This window comes from Alligator mississippiensis, chromosome 15, assembly GCF_030867095.1.
Source record: "Alligator mississippiensis isolate rAllMis1 chromosome 15, rAllMis1, whole genome shotgun sequence".
NCBI lineage: Eukaryota > Metazoa > Chordata > Crocodylia > Alligatoridae > Alligator > Alligator mississippiensis.
In genome coordinates this window covers 36,652,035-36,668,639 of record NC_081838.1, presented here as the reverse complement: position 1 = coordinate 36,668,639, position 16,605 = coordinate 36,652,035, and the positions used below count along the sequence as shown (strand labels likewise).

Below are 16,605 nucleotides of genomic sequence, written 5' to 3'. Positions count from 1 at the left end.
TGTCTGGCTCTGGGTTTGTGAGGCTTTCTGCAGGCTCTTGAGAACTGGCACTGGGGGGACTCTCAGCCCTTTCCCAGGACAGTGGGAGTGATGGGGCCTGAGCTCTGAGTTTGTGCCATGTAAGCAGGAACTCATGGATGTGGGGGTGCATGAGCTCAGGGTGACTGTCCCTGGAGTAGGAGCTGGGCAGCACTAGAGGGGCAGGCAGGATGTTGGGAGTCAGGGCCTGGAAAGGGCTGGGTCAGGTTTTGGGTTGGTTTTCATGGAGAAATGAGTGTCAAAGTGCTCTGAGTCTGTGTAAAAGGTGCTTCCCCTTTTTGTGCCATCCCAGCTCTGTTTGGCATCATGGTACAACTCCCCTGTCTGGCTGTTGGGACTGCTAGGAAAGCTGGTTTTGGAGGAGTCTCCAGCAAGGGTCACTCTGTTTTGGAGAGATGCAGCATAGTCTGTGGTCACTATAAGGGAGTGAAGTAATAAGTTGTCTTGGAGACACTGGTGACTGCGCAGATCAAGGTAAGGGTCTCTCCAGGCTGCACCATCCCTTTTGTGGGCTCTGTTGAGCTGGAGCTGGTAGCAGAGATCTGGAAACATCAGGGATCAGTCTGCAACAAACCTGACGTATGTCCCAGTCACTGCTGCCTCCCCCTTCCTTGAACCCTTGTAGGGAGTGGGGACGGGGTGGTTCTGCCTGTGCCTAATTAACAGCCTGGGCCCTCATAATCAGGAGAAGGAGAAGTCCAGCATTTCCCTGAAATCAGCAGCACAAGGAGGGTAGCAGAGGGAATCCTTGCAGGTGATGACAGTTAAATCTTGCTGTTGGTTGTGGTGCCCTGCTAACAGTGGTGTCTCTCCACCCCAGTCCCCAAGCCAGTGCTGCTTGTGGGACCTGGGAGAAAAGGGGTCTACAGCTCAAAGGCTTTCCTTTAGCAACAGTAGGACTTGCTTCACAGTGTTTCTGGCACAACAATACGAGACTGTCCTCAGGGCTCACATGCCTCATCTGTCAGTGTAGCAGGTTCTGGGCATTGCCCTTGGAGATGGTGACCCCCCAACATGCAGAGACCTGCTGCAGTGTATGGTAGGTGCAAGGTTGCTCATAGCAGCCACCCACTCCAGCCCCTCCCCAGGAACCTGGGGGACCCAGTGCATGTGGGAGCTGCTGAATGCAAGCCCAGAGGCTTTGCAGGAGAGGTTCAAAGAGTCTCCAGGCTTCCTCTTGGCCTCGCCCAACTTTAGCAACTGCACCTGGGACCAGGTGTCTGGGAAGAGAGACTGGTTAATAATCATTTGAATCTCACCTGCAAAGACCCCAAGGCTCTAGAGCCTCCCTGGGATTTCATTGGGAGGCCTGGGGCTGGGATTTGCAGTGCTGCAGCCCACATTGCCTGGAGCCCTTCCCACATCTGCCCAGGATGCCTGTCCCCCTGCCTTATGCCTCCACCCTCTCCATTGAGTAGCCTTATGTGCATCTTTTCTTCCCTGGATCCCATCGTACCCCTCTCCCTCCTTTTCCTCCCCGGCCCCCTCTCTCCTCTTGTCAGGCAGAAGCATTGATTGCAAACCTCCAGGACATGTCCTGCATCCTTCTCAGAAATGGGGCTCTGCATCCTGGCCCCTGCCTCTCAACTCTGAGACTGCTGGAGCCCTGGCTCCCAGGGTGGCAGGATGTAACATGGGTGCTGCAGCTTCTCCCACCCTTCCTGCACTCTCAGGGAACTGAGGCTGGGTGCCAGCCAGTGGCTTTCCCAGGGACTTTGGCCCTGGGCTCCACACCCTGACCGAGCAGCTGGAGCCTGTGGCTTGAGGAGGACAGTGTCTGCTAGGGAATCTCCTCAACCCTTTTCTGCCTGGAACCACATCTGCTCGGAGCTCTTGCCTCAGCCCTTAGTCACGTGAAGCTGCATCAGGGCTGTTTATCTGGATCTGCAATGATGGGCAGGTTCCTAACATGATGTATTTGTGGTGAGCTCTTGCAATTCTCACCTCTGTGCCAGTGTCCCATTGCTTGGGTGTACTTCTGTGTGGTAGCAGGCTTGGAGCGTAGCTCTGGGCGGGATGGTCCAAGAAACATATTTGAAGCCAGGTCTTTGATTGTTTATGCTGGACCAACTGCGTATTTAAGAGGTTTGGCAGACAAGCTCACAGGCCTTACTCAGTTTTGGGGAAGAAGGAAGTGATGCCAGAGTGAAGTAGCAAGAAGAAGAATTGGTTATGTCGAGTCATGTCTGCTGCAGCTGTTTGTGGACTGGATTGAAGCAGAAGTCGGGAAGGGTAAGTGCAGTTCTGAACGTCCAGGGAATGCGTGAGGCAAGGATCTGTTTTGTTTGGATGCTGTATTGGACTGAGAGTGCAGTTGGGAGAAGTGGCAGACAAGGCTTCTGGCCCAGAGGTCCTTTCCTCAGGTCCAGAAGAGAAGTAGGGGGTTGGGGCGTGTTCTTTTCCTGGTCTTACACTCTGCGAGCGCAGGCTGCGAGAGCTTCTAGGCCTTATTCTCGATACCGTGTGGGAAGCAGGTGACAAGTACCAGGAATGTGAAACGGAATTTTTCACTCTATTCTAGCTGGTTGGTGCAGCGCGTGGGGTCTGGATGCCAGCTGGGCCCTGTCGCGGTGTCTGTGCTGGGCACAGCAGATGTCAGGGATGTGGTGGGTGTCCCGTGCGGTCCTCCATGCAGCTGCAGCAGAGGGTCTAAGGGCCTGGCTGTAGCTGGCAGCTGCTTTAGTGTTGCTGGGCTGGTAGCTTTTCTGTGACTGTCAGGTCACAGGTTACTGTGTTACTTGTGGGGTGGGAGCTGGCTGGCTGGTGGGGTAACTGGGGCAGCTCCACGCGTACCACCTGAGCCCATTTATGTTCACTTGTCTGGCAGGACTGTGGTTCCCGGTCAAGGGCGAGGAAAAAGGGGACCACAGGCTAAGGCTCCTGGCTGTGTGTGTCCATGATACAGCTTCCTGGTGCTCTTGACAGTGTGTGCTGGAGGTGCTGTGTCCTGGTGAGAGCACTGGGAGGGACTAGGAGGATACTGGGAGATACTGGAGGCACTGGCTGGGACATTTGAGGGGCTGAGGGTTACTGAGGCTTCCTTCAAGGTACTGGGAGGATACTGGGGAGCTGTGGCTGTTGGCCAGTAAACGGCTTGTGGGTGATGCTCCTGCTTTTGTGTAGCAGCTGGTTCCTGGACTGTCGCCTGCTCCTCACTGGGCACAGAGTGAGGGCTGGGATGGGGTCAGCAGCCTGCAGATATGGTATAGCTGCCCCCTCCCAGCCCTGCTGGTCTCCTCTCAATCCCACACTGGAGGCCTGTCCCCCTGCCAGTTTACGGCATGCCTGGTGCACAACCCCTCCCTCCTCCACTTGTCCCAGCACAGTGGCCTGGTAGCTGTGGGGCCCATGGGGTGACACTCATGGAGACCCCAGGAATGACCAGTGCTGCCTGGATGGGATTTGAGGGCCATGACAGTGCCCTGGTGCTCAGTACAAGGAGCCCCAGTGCCATCCCTGCCCTCCCCCCCCCCCCCCCCCCCATCTATTGAGTGCCTCTTCATCCTCTGGGAGAATTGGAAGGCACTGGGGGGCTATTGAGAGGTTACTGGGTGGTTACTGGAGGAGCTGGGCTGTTTACTGGGTCTGCCTGGGAAGGTGCTGGAAGGCCCTGGGGCATACTGGGAATTTACTGGGGAGCTAATAGGAGGTTACTGGACTATTTACTAGGGGACACTGAAGGCTGTGAGTGCTGCTGGGAGGGGATCGGGAGGTAAATTTTGGGCACTGGGAGGTTCCTGCCGACCTGCCATGTGCCAGCTTGGGAGGCAGATCATCGCTGACTGCAGATGCAAGATCTTGGACAAGACAGAAGGGCCTGAGAGTAGTGGGCAGCTGCCGGACCCTGATGGGGTCTTCGGTTTTGGCTGTGGGTCAGGACTTGGGGGAGCAATGGGGTAGAGGGAGAGGGGGGCTGCAGGATGGGAGTGAGGTTTTATAGATTTCATAGACATTAGGGCTGGAAGGGACCTCGGAAGATCATCGAGTCCAGCCCCCTGCCCAAAGGGCAGGAAGTCAGCTGGGGTCATAGGATCCCAGCAAGATAAGCATCCAGTTTCATCTTAAAGGTGTTCAATGAAGGCGCTTGAACTACCTCCGGTGGCAGGCTGTTCCAGACCTTGGGGGCTGGGACAGTAAAGAAATTCTTCCTTATGTCCAGCCTGAAACAGTCTTGAAGTAGTTTGTGACCATTCGACCTCGTCCTCCCTTGGGGCGCTCTGGTGAACAAACATTCCCCCAAATAATGGTGGTCACCCCTGATAAACTTGTAGGTGGCCATCAGATCACCCCTGAGCCTGCGCTTTTCCAGGCTAAAGAGCCCCAGGGCTCTCAGCCTGTCATTGTAGGTTCTGCTTCCCTGACCTCTGATCATGCACGTGGCTCTTCTCTGGACTCTCTCAAGCTTCTCCACATCCTTTTTGAATTGTGGAGCCCAAAACTGGACACAGTACTCCAGCTGCGGCCTCACTAAGGCCAAGTACAGGGGGAGAATGACGTCCCGGGATTTGCTTGAGAAGCATCTATGGATGCAAGCCAGCGTTTTGTTCGCTTTACTAGCCGCAGCATCGCATTGCAGGCTCATGTTCATCTTGTGGTCAATGGTAACCCCCAAGTCTCTTTCTTGCATAGTGCTAGCCAACATTGCACTGCTGAGCCTATAAGGATGCTGCGGGTTTTTTTTTTTTTTTTTTTCCCAAGGTGGAGAACCTTGCATTTATTGGCGTTGAACACCATCAGATTCTCATCCGCCCACTTGCTGAGCCTGTCCAGGTCAGCCTGGATCACCCTCCTGTCTTCTGGTATGGAAGCTTTGCCCCAAGGTTTGGTGTCATCGGCGAACTTGGCCAGTCCGCTTCTGACTCCAGTGTCCACATCATTAATGAAGATGTTGAACAGTATGGGTCCAAGGACAGAGCCTTGGGGGACCCCACTGGTCACAGGACACCACGATGAGTGGCTTCCATCAATTACTACCCTCTGGGTCCGACCCCGGAGCCAATTTTCCAGCCAGTGGATCGTGGAGGACCCAAGGCAACAATTGGCCAGTTTCTCCAAGAGGTGATCATGGGACACCAGATCAAAGGCTTTTTTGAAGTCAAGATATATGACACCAATCTCTTCTCCCTTGTCCAGGTGATAGGTCACCTGGTCATAGAAGGAAATGAGATTGGTCAAGCAAGACTACCCACAACAAACCCGTGCTGGCTATCCATTAAGGATGCCCTCTTTAATAAACTTTTCTAAGATCTTCCCCGGGATAGAAGTCAGGCTGATGGGCCTATAGTTAGCTGTATCCACTTTCCTCCCTTTCTTGAAGATAGGCACCACATTGGCCTTCTTCCAGTCTTCGGGCACTACACCAGAGCGCCAAGAGTTTTCAAAGATCCGTGCTAGAGGCTGGGCTATGATGCTCACTAGCTCCTTGAGTACCCTGGGGTGAAGATTGTCAGGGCTGGCTGACTTGAAGGTATCCAGCTTCTCAAGATGTTCCTTCATGAAGTCAGCATTAATGGGGGGGCAGGGGATCACCCTCACTCGGACTTCCCGGCCCTGCAGCAGGCATGGGCGTCCCATGGGGCTGATGAAAGACTGACACAAACTACCTATTTAATAGGTTGGCTTTTTCCTGGGCGTCAGTTGCCCCATCTGGTTCAGCAGGGGTCCAATGTTGCCCCTGCTTTTCCTCCGGCTCCAAAAATATCTGAAAAATTACTTTTTATTGTCCTTGATGCTCAAAGCTAGCTGGAGTTCAGTTGCAGCCTTGGCTTTCCTGGTCTGCTCCCTAGCAGGTGTACTTGCCTTGCTGTCCCCTGCCCCCACAGGCAGTGCCAGGCCCAGATGCCCATCACGCAATTCTCCTGGACCTGCCACTTCAACTTGTGCAACTCCTGGGGTCCAGAAGAGCCCCTCTGCATGAGCCTTAGCACCTACACAGTTGCCTACCATGCTGCCGGTACCCCCGTTAGTGTCTGGGCTTGGTACGGTCCTAATGTGTGCTTGGACCCAAGCATCCAGGCCCCCTGACCCCCTAGCTCTCAGTCTCCAGCCCCCACCCCCTCCTAGGGAACCCAGGCATCTGGGCACTCACCCCCTCTCTTCTCTCTGCCCCCCCCCCCAAGTTTTCACCTGCCCAGACAACAGCAACTACAACATTTATGGTTCCCACTGCCCCACCTCTTGCTCTGCGGCCTCCCCGCTGGGCTGTGCTGAGGGCTGCATCTGCCTGGCTATCCTCGTCTCCAATGGAACCGACTGCATCCTGGCCTCAGTTTATGGCTGCCTTGGCCCAGCAGCACCTACCACCCAATGAGCTGGCAGGGACATGGTGGGGTAGAAAGGGGCCTGGATGCACCCAGATGTGGGGTGGGGCACAGATGTGTATAGCACAGCCCCATTGCAGCCAGCTATGGAGTGGGGCAACACCAAGTGTAGCAGGGAGCTGAGATGCAACTGCCTCTGGCCTGGGGAGAGTGGCTGAGTGTAGCACGTCGTCCTGGACCCCGAGTGGGATTTGCATGAGTGTTGCTGCATGTTCCTTCCTGTTTTCCCATTCATCCCCCACCAACAGTTGGGAGACGCCCAATTTGAGGAGGAGTGCTTTGAGTGCTGTACGTGCCGTGGTCCCGGGGACCTGACATGCGAGCGCAGCCAGAGCCCGCCTTCAAGGACTGTTGGTTCCAGGACAGCAAGAAGGACTGCCAGCCCCTTGGTGACTGTGCCTGGCTCTGGGGTGGGGAGAGCAGTGCCCGGGGTGCAGATAGCTCCCCACATTGCTAAACCATGGCAGAAAGCTGCATATAGTAGCATCTCCAGCTAACTTGCAGCTAGCACTTTACGTGTACATTTTATGCCTAAAATGTATGACTTGACTTTTACCCTGACCATGGAGGCTTTTCTGTTCAGCCTGTTTTGCACAAGCTAAATGTGCACCTTTGGGACAAAGCTTGTAACAGTATGTGCAAGAAACAGGTTCCGGCTTCAGGAATGCAAATGCTGCAGAGACGAGTGCCTGGGCTGAACGTGTGCTCTTGTGTCAGTGAGACATACTGTATCCAGCACAGAAGAGTGAGCTGGTCATAGACTTTTTAACAGCTTCTGTGGGACACTTGTACTCATATAAGGATTTAGTCCACATATTTCTTATACAAAACACAGTGTGTGTCACTTTTCTTTTTATAATAAGAAAACATGTGTCTTTCTGCTTTATATTTTAGTGGGTGCAATGTAAAGGTGGATTTCTCTCTCGAAAATGAAAGGTCAGAAAGAAATGGGTGGGAGGGGGAGGGGAAAGGAGGCACTGACAGAGTTGAGTGAGCTTTACCCTTCCTTTGCTTGCAGCCTGTTGCTGAGGCTTTCATGTCTGCGTTGTCTTGTGTTTCAGAGCCTGCTTTCAGATGAAAGAAGCCAGAAATCTCAACCAATGTCTGGAGGTACAATGTGTGTTGTTCATGCTCCGTGTGTCAACTTGGAGCAGAAAGTGAAAGCTACCCTTCACCAGCGAAAGCTAGCAGCAGAGGCACAATGCCCATGGGTCCCTACTCCATTTTAATCAGCCGTAACATCAAGGTTACACACAGTCGATTCAAACCTCTATCCATCACCACCGATTCCAAGCAGTCCCATCTACCCCAGCACCAAGGCTGCACCAACTTACTCCACCCATGTTGTCACAGCTGCTAGTCCCACCAAACATACACCACACTACCTCCTAGCAGCAGCCGTCCAAGCCAGCTACTACTTCACCCCCTGCCCTGTAGCTATCAAAGCCCAACACCCTGCCCTCTCCAAGCCTCCACATTATACGCAACCAACTAATGCCACCCTGTGCTTCACCCTCTAAATGAGGCTCCTGAATGTCCCTATGCTTCTACCAACTCCAGCCTCATGAAAAGGGCAGTCTCTACCCAAAGGACAAAAAGAAAGAAGAGGGAAAAAGAAGCCAAGATTGGAATAAAGGCAGTAGAGGCAAGATAGGAGGCAAGGCTGCAGGAGGAGAGTCGAGACAAGGCAGTGAGGCAGAAGGGGGGAAATCAGGACAGGGAAGAAGAGGATCCATGAGGCTGACTGGCACATAGTGCATCAAGGGGGGTCCCCAAGCAGGGCCAGGGGACAACAGCCCTGGGGCAGAGACAGTAGAGCAGTAGATGGGGAGCAAGGAGGAACAGGGATGACTTGACATGATGTAGTCTAGGCTACAGTGCAGACCTCCCTACTCGGCACTTGGTGCTTTGGGTTGTGTAGCTGCTGGAGCCCCATGAGGACAGCTGTTGGTGATCCTCCCTTCCACGCTAACTGGGCCAAGTGGCACCTCCCTTGGGTTGCCTTGTGAGTAGGAAAGACAACTGTTTTTGGTTTTGCTGAATGTGCCATAGTTAGGGTGGCCTTTAGTTGGTGCTGTTGAGCTTGTCCATAGTTCATGTAAACAGGACTTGTTATGTTTGGTGATGGGCAGGGGGAGGAGAGTCTGCAAATGTTAGAGCAGCCAGTCAGAACTTGGTTTCTTGGTTTTCTGTCTGGAGCTAGAGCCAGGGCGAGGAAGGTGCTGTTCGGCCCCAGAATCTGAACCCGGCCCTCGGTGCTGACAGAAAGTTACGCTTGCTTTGCATCCCCTCTTGGTCTCTCATCCAGTGATCCTGACCAACTTAAGGGCTTGGATGGTTTGACCTTTGCTCAGTGCTGCTGCCCTTGGGAGTGGGAGCTTTATTCAGATGCTACTGTGTGCCCCCCAGGGGTTCATTGGTAAAGCTCTGGAAAGAGGTGTCCCATGGTACCTTCTGTGTGGTATTCCTAATAACCCTTCTTTCATGGCAAAGTACCGATAGCTCGCTATAGTCAGGTTGTGCAGGTTCAACCATTTACTCACAGCAACATACTGTATGGTGGCTTCATCCTGCTTCTGAACCCAAGTTAATCCAGAAGGAGAAAGATAGCTGTGATCCTTATTTCCATCGGAGTCTGCCAAAAAGCGGTCGGGTAGGCACCCCTCTTATGCGTTAAGAATAGAAAATGTTGCCACTTTGCATGATGCTGGCCGTTCCAACCTGAGTCTGTATTTAGGAGGGACTTGGGGCTATGTTGAAATGCCACCATCACTGGAAGCTCAGGCTATACGCGTAATGGCCTGAATTTGGGTTGGTTTGTTTTCCCAAAGCATTTGTGGTGTTACGTAAAACTTGTGAGCACTGTTCTTTATAACATGCAGTACATTTGGTGATCTTTAAGTTGTTACTTTTTTCCAGGATTCTGTTCTGCTGATTTCCTTGCCCTTGGAGGGTATGTCCTCACACCTTTTGGCTTCCTGCTTCCATTTTCATGTACGGATTGTATTGTATCATTAGAGGGCCAAAGATCAGGGCCCCGTTCTGGTAGGCCCCATAGACGTACTTGTCAGAGTAGCTAGTGTGTCCAAGAGAAGGAATTTTTGTGGTCCGTTCCGGTTTCCTCACTACTGCCCATGCGAGCTCCTGTTCAACTTGTATGAGCACTAGTGCTGAGCAGTGGAGATCCAACGTCTGAAAAAGTCTACTCGCCCTTGCATTGCTGAAGAGTGGAAAAACCAGGTTTGGTTTTCATTCTCATTGTTTGCAAGGAAGACTGGAGAATGGATCGGTGGGATGGTGGTGCTTTTTCCCCAAAGAAGTTCAGCCTTTCTGACAAGCAGGTTATTGGAGGCTGGGCGTGGCAGTTTGTCTTGACAGTTTTGCATATGGGCCTTAAAGGGCACCCTTTGGGCACGTACAGCCTGTCCTCTGGAACAGCCTTCTTGCACCCCTGCTCCTCAGCAACGTTTTCAGTTTCATGCGTAGCCCTGACACTATGGCCTGAATATCTCTCCCTTGATTTGTATTTCTTTTAAAAAATCCTCATGTATTGGAGCGCTGGACTTAACTACTTTTGGCAGCAGGTCTGGGAGGGTGTTATAATTGGGTCTACTTGAGCACTCAAATATAGTATGGTCATTAGTGGTATTTATTATGGGGAGACCGAGACATGCCTTGCATTGGTATTGGAAAGTGAGGAGTATGGTTTTTGAAAGCTTACCTGTAAGATTTCTGCTGTTTTTCACAAAACTGTCAGGTTTTATGTCCAGACCTAGTTACTTCAGTTCAGGGATGCATTATGCTGGAAGTCTAAGGAGGATATGGTACTTAGGGAGGGTGATATTTAGCATATAGGGCAAATGGCATATTTTGGTAGATCGCACCTTTTACTGGACTACGCTCTGGTTGTAGGTCCAAGAAGCAGGATGGCTGTTGTGTGAGACTGCATGCCTGGCCCTCATGTTGCTGCATCACTGCAGCTCTCTTGTCTGTTATAGGTAGTCAGTAATGTCCTGGTTGTACCCACATTTCTTAAGCAGTGTGCCCCGCTTCCTGAAAAAGATAGGTATCACTATGAAGTGATTGATTTTTGGGTGGATGTGTAAGACCCCTGACACTTGATGGAATGAATTGGTTGCCTAGCCTTTCCTATACCTGGGGCCATAAACACCTGCATTATTTATTAAATAATTAGGCACTGAATTATTTATTAAATATGTACCATAAACATAACTCTGCCCCTGAGACATGTTTTTGAATTAGAGCAGTGGTGCACTGGTACTAAGATATGCATCCTTCAGTGTTGGTGTGCACTTGATCGCATGGTTTCTTTGTGAGGCGCAGCCGTGCCTGTTTAGGATGCTTCTGAGACTGTCACTGCACTAGAAAAAGACATTTGATTTTCCCTAGCCTGGTTTGGTGCCACCTGTGGCCAGGAAGGGTGGTTGGTATTTGGTTGGGACAGACTGTGGGCAGAGGTAGGAGAGATCAGAGCCGTGGCTTGGTTGGATGCATTGGGGAGTTTGGGAAGCTTTCCACAAAGGACGAGGGCTGGCTGGGATGGCTGCAGCCTGCATAGGATTGTGGGGCATCTTATTGGGGTTGGGATGTAGTTGTGGGGGCACTGACTAGACTTTGGGGTACGCTGGGTACTCAAGCAGTAGGGTGTATCCACGCTGTATTTCAGGAGTCCAGAGGCAGGAGCTCTGAGGCTTTCAGAGAAGAGCCTTGGCTCCTTTGGTGTGTGAGCCTGGAGCCTTTTTGAGCTAGGAGCAGGCTAGGAAGCTTGGGGGCTTCTGCATCAGTTAATTGGATTTCGTGGGCTCAGGGTGGGGAGGTGGCTTGACTGGTTGGGAGCATCCTGGAGTTACACTGGGAGTCTGGTGCTGGGGCTTATTTTCCTGCAGCCTGGGGACTTTGGGACGTGGATGGGGCTGCGGCATTGGCTGTGTTCTGGGGCTTGGGTTGCAAGAGGGGTCCTCAGGAGATTGAGTCTAAACCTGGTGTTCAGGGAAGAGACAGCATGTTCTTAGGTCATGCCATATACTCAGGTGAGGTGAGGGGGCTATGTTGCTGGGGGGCTGAACTAACTGGTAGAATGCCTTGATTGGTTGTATGCAGATAGGGCTTGGAAACCTGTCTTGATTGGATTCCATATTTGGGTTTGGACAGGGATAGGAACATCTCTGGTTTGAAGTACACATTTTGTGATGGCAGTAAGTGGGGCTGCCTGGGCTGGGGGATGGTGATGGGGCAGCTGTTTGGTCTGGGCGTGGGACAGGTTGTAGCCCTGTCTTGTTGTGTTGTGATCAACCCCCTAACTAGTACTTGGTGGGGTTTTCTGCACAGCAAGAGAGTCCTGGCTTGTTGGGTAAAAGTTAGTATAGTCGTAGGGTAGCTTATTTGACTGTTCCATGTGGGGCTCCTTCTTTCATAGATTCATAGATGTTAGGGTCGGAAGGGACCTCAATAGATCATCGAGTCCAGCCCCCTGCATAGGCAGGAAAGAGTGCTGGGTCTAGATGACCCCAGCTAGATGCTTATCTAACCTCCTCTTGAAGACCCCCAGGGTGGGGGAGAGCACCACCTCCCTTGGGAGCCCGTTCCAGACCTTGGCCACTCGAACTGTGAAGAAGTTCTTCCTAATGTCCAATGTAAATCTGCTCTCCTCTAGCTTGTGGCCATTATTTCTTGTAACCCCTGGGGGTGCCTTGGTGAATAAAACCTCACCAATTCCCTTCTGTGCCCCCGTGATGAACTTATAGGCAGCCACAAGGTCGCCTCTCAACCTTCTCTTGCGGAGGCTGAAAAGGTCCAGTTTCTCTAGTCTCTCCTCGTAGGGCTTGGTCTGCATGTCCTTAACCACATGAGTGGCCCTTCTCTGGACCCTCTCCAGGTTATCTGCATCTCTCTTGAATTGCGGTGCCCAGAATTGCATGCAGTACTCCAACTGCGGTCTGACCAGTGCCTGATAGAGGGGAAGTATCACCTCCTTGGACCTATTTGTCATGCATCTGCTGATGCACGATAAAGTGCCGTTGGCTTTTCTGATGGCTTCGTCACACTGCCGACTCCTGTTCATCTTGGAGTCCACTAGAACTCCAAGATCCCTTTCCACTTCCATGCCACCCTGCAGGTCAGTCCCAAGGCTGTAGGTGTGCTGGACATTTTTCCTCCCTAGGTGCAGCACTTTGCATTTCTCCTTGTTGAACTGCATTCTGTTGTTTTCTGCCCACTTGTCCAACCTGTCCAGGTCTGCTTGCAGCTGTTCCCTGCCCTCCAGGGTGTCTACTTCTCCCCATACCTTTGTGTCATCTGCAAACTTGGACAGAGTACATTTCACTCCCTCATCCAAGTCGCTGATGAAGACATTAAAGAGTATCGGTCCAAGGACCGAGCCCTGAAGGACCCCACTTCCCACACCCTTCCAGGTCGAGACCGACCCATCCACCACGACTCTCTGGGTGTGACCCTCTAGCCAATTTGCCATCTACCGGACTGTGTAGTCATCCAAATCACAGCCTCTTAACTTGTTCACCAGTATGGGCTGAGTTGTTCACTTGTTCACTTGTTGTTCACTTGTTCACATAGTGGGGTGCACACGGGAGGGCCTTGTCATGGCAGTAAGAGTGAAGGCTGGCAGTGCTGGGGACAGAGGTTTGATGGAACTGGGATGCAAGGATTGTTTGGCTGCATCTCAGAGCTTAGACCAGGTGCAAATCGTAGTGTGTTTGGTGCACCATGAGGGGTGGGGGTTGGCATGGACAACATGCACTTCACACATACTGGTTGGAGTCCACGAGTTTGGATTCCTGATGGGATTTGCTGGGTGTTGTGTTGGGAAGGGGTGTGCGGGCACAGTTGGTGGCAACTGCCCGTAACCCATGGGCCTGGTTTCGGGATGCGCACAGAGGCAGCCCCTAGTTTAGTTGGCTGTGGGCTGGGCTTGAAACTGGTGGTGGGTTGTAGGTTGCTGAGGGAAGTCCGGCTGTGTTGGCCTTTAGTGTATGTGAAACATGGGATGCTACTGTAGCTGCACTTCTCCCTGTCCCCATTTATTGTTCTCTCTTTATTAAACCCCCCTGTCTTACCTCACTCCCCTGTTTGGTTTGGCACCTTCTCCCCCTTTTCCCTGCCCTCAGCTCCTGCCTCTTGGCCCCTCCTGGAGTTTCAGCCCAATTTCAGCCCTCTCCTTTAATTTTTGCTGGCGTTTGCTGCCTCTTCCTTTGCATTCCCCCTCCTGCTGTGCTTCCCCTGCTGCTCTGGCACTGTGTCACCACACCTGCTGCCTGTCCTTTCTCCCTGGGTTGTTCTGGTATCATCCTTTTCTTTGAACCTTGGTCTGCACCCCGCCCTTCTATCAAGAGGCTATTGCTCAGGGTGTATCCTGTCTGGGGCTGTGCCTGAGGCTGTTGGTGCTCTTTCAGTTAGCTTAAGTGCTGGTGGTAGAGAGGCGACATCTCCCCTTGGGGATTTTCTGTGGTGACAGGAGCCTAGAATGCACCCTGCCTGGGGGTGGTGCAGAGCTGAGGCTTTAGCCCTTTTCTTCCCTCTCATGGTGGGGTGGGGGGGATGTCTCAGGGTTAGGCTGAAGTTGGCGGCATCTCAGCTGAGGTAGGAAGGGAAAACGAGAGGGGCTTTTTTGCATGGAGCAGACTGGGCTCAGTGCAGTGTCAGAGGGTTTCTGGAAAGCAGCATGCGATGGTTTAAGCTGCTCCTTACAGATGCTTATGGATCTCAGGATTAATTTAGTCTGTACAAATGCAGCTATACACCCTGCCTTTGGCTGAGTTCCAGCGGATAGGGCTAAGTATAGGTACCTCTCTGCCCAGAAGGTGCCAAGGCCCAAGAGGATGAGAGAACTTCCATTTTGGGAAAGATCAGTCTGCCACATGCACGTTTGTCATGGGATCGATGCTGGTCTCACAGACAGCTGTGCAAATTCACCCCAGGTGTCCAGCTTCCTGGGACCCCCGCCCCTGTGCTTCCTGTTCAAGTGTGCCAATGGACCAGATGTACAGAAACTCACAGTGTTTGAAAAATAGCTTAAAAAGTGTTCCATTTTTTTGGAAGCTAGTCATTTTATCCTACTGTAAGCAAACGTTCTTGGTGTTTCCTGAGTATTTTAATTGCACTTTGACAGTAATTGCTGTAATTTTCAATTTTTTTTTGCTTTCACAGTGATGTCCTCAATGTTTGTGAATCTCTTCCATTTGCTAGTACCTTTCATTCCCCGTACGAAAATGGCAAGGCTTCTTTCAAAAGTCGTACAGCGCTCAGCGGAGTCCAACCTCCTAATGAAAGGTACGTACCACGTTATGGCAACGCTCTGGTTGTACGTCAGAAAATGAGGATGACTCTTGTGTGAGAGAGCATCCATGGGCTCATGTGGCTGCACAACTGGAGCTTCCTTTTCTTCTATAACAAGCCACTAAGCAACAACAGTTCTTCAGCAGTGTGCCTATTTCTCTCGATTGATATATATTTAACTGTATATATCTCCACATCTCCATATATCTCTATCTCCATATACCTTTATGTCCATTTACTTCTACCTCCCTATATCTCTAGCACCCTGTATCTCTAGTTGTATATAACTGTAAGTCCATATATCTCTGGCTCCACAAAATTCCAGCTCATTTTATATTTAGCTCCATCTATTTCTGGCTCTATATATTTCTGCCTCTATATACCTATGACTCCATTTATTTCTGGCTCCATAAAATTACAGCTCTGTATATCTCTGGCACCATGTATCTATGATTATATATATTTCTGTCTGTATATATCTCTGCCTCTATATATCTCTGGTTCCATAAAATTCCAGCTCTATATATCTGGTGTTATATATCTCTGGTTCCACAAATCTCTGGCTCTATTTATCTCTGGTTCCATAAAACTCCAGCCCTTATGCCCTGCATTATATATCTCTGGGTCTGTCTATCTCAGGTTCCATACAACTCCAGCTCCATATATATTTGACTCCATATATCTCTGGCGTTATATATCCGACACGTTATATACCTCTGGCTCCATATACCTCTGGCTGTATATCACTCAGGTTCATAAAAGTACAGATCTATACCTGTCCTACGCTATATATTTCTGGCTCTGTATATCTCTGGTTCCCTGTATCCCTGGCTCCATATATCAATGGCTCCACATATACCTGCTTCCATGTATCTCTGGTTCTATGTATCTCTGGCTACATATACATTTGGTCTTATAAAACTACAGATCAATTTATGCCCTGTGCTATATATCTCTGGATTTATAGATCTCTGGTTCCATAGAATTCCAGCTTGATACATCTCTGACTCCATATATATCAGGCTCCACATACCTCTGGCTCCATCCATCTCTGAAATCATATATCTTAGTCTCTATATATTTCTGGCTCCATCTGTCTCTGGCGCCAGATATCTCCAACCCTACATATTTATGGATCCATTCATCTCTGGCTCTATATAATTTCTTGGTCCATATATCTCTGGCTAAATAAATCTCAGTCTCTAGCTATCTCTGGCTCCACATACCACTGGCTCCATGTATATCTAGCTCTACATATTTCTAGGTCTATATATTTGTCGACTATTTATCTCTGGCTCCATATATATCTCGCTCCTAATATTTCTGGCTCCATATATCTCTGGCTTCATCTATTTCAGGCTCCATATTTCTCTGGCTTCATATATTTCTGGCTCTAATTATCACTCACTACTTATATTTCTGGCTCTATATATTTCTGGCTCCATATATCTCTTGCCCTATACATTTCTGGCTCCATATATCTCTCGATCCATCTATCTCTGGATCATTATATTTCAGGCTCCATATATCTCTGGCTTCACCTATATCAGGCTCCATATATCTCTCACTCCTTATACCTATGGCTCTATACATTTCTGGCTCCATATATCTCTCACTCCATATATCTCTAGATCATTATATTTCAGGCTTCATGTACCTCAGGTTCTATATATCTCTGGCTCTGTATATCTCTTCCTCCAGATATGTCTGGTTTCTTATATCTCTGTCCCCATATATTTCTGGGTCCATTTGTCTCAGGCTGTATGTATCTCAGGTTCTATATATCTCTGGCTCTATATATCTTAGGCTTGATATATCTCTGGCTCCATATACCTCTGCATACATATACCTCTTCCTCTATATATCTGTGGCTCCATATATTTCTGTCTTCATTTATCTCTGGCTGCATATATATCAGTCTCTAACTATCCCTGGC

General features: G+C 50.5%; 1 long non-coding RNA gene across 1 annotated transcript; it reads left to right on the top strand.

Annotated features, from left to right (window-relative positions):
• The first annotated feature begins 222 nt into the window (after window positions 1–222).
• On the top strand, window positions 223–8,210 carry LOC132245638 (uncharacterized). The gene is made up of 2 exons (XR_009457342.1): window positions 223–513; window positions 7,421–8,210. It is a non-coding gene; the product is annotated as an uncharacterized LOC132245638 (long non-coding RNA).
• The last annotated feature ends 8,395 nt before the right edge of the window (window positions 8,211–16,605 follow it).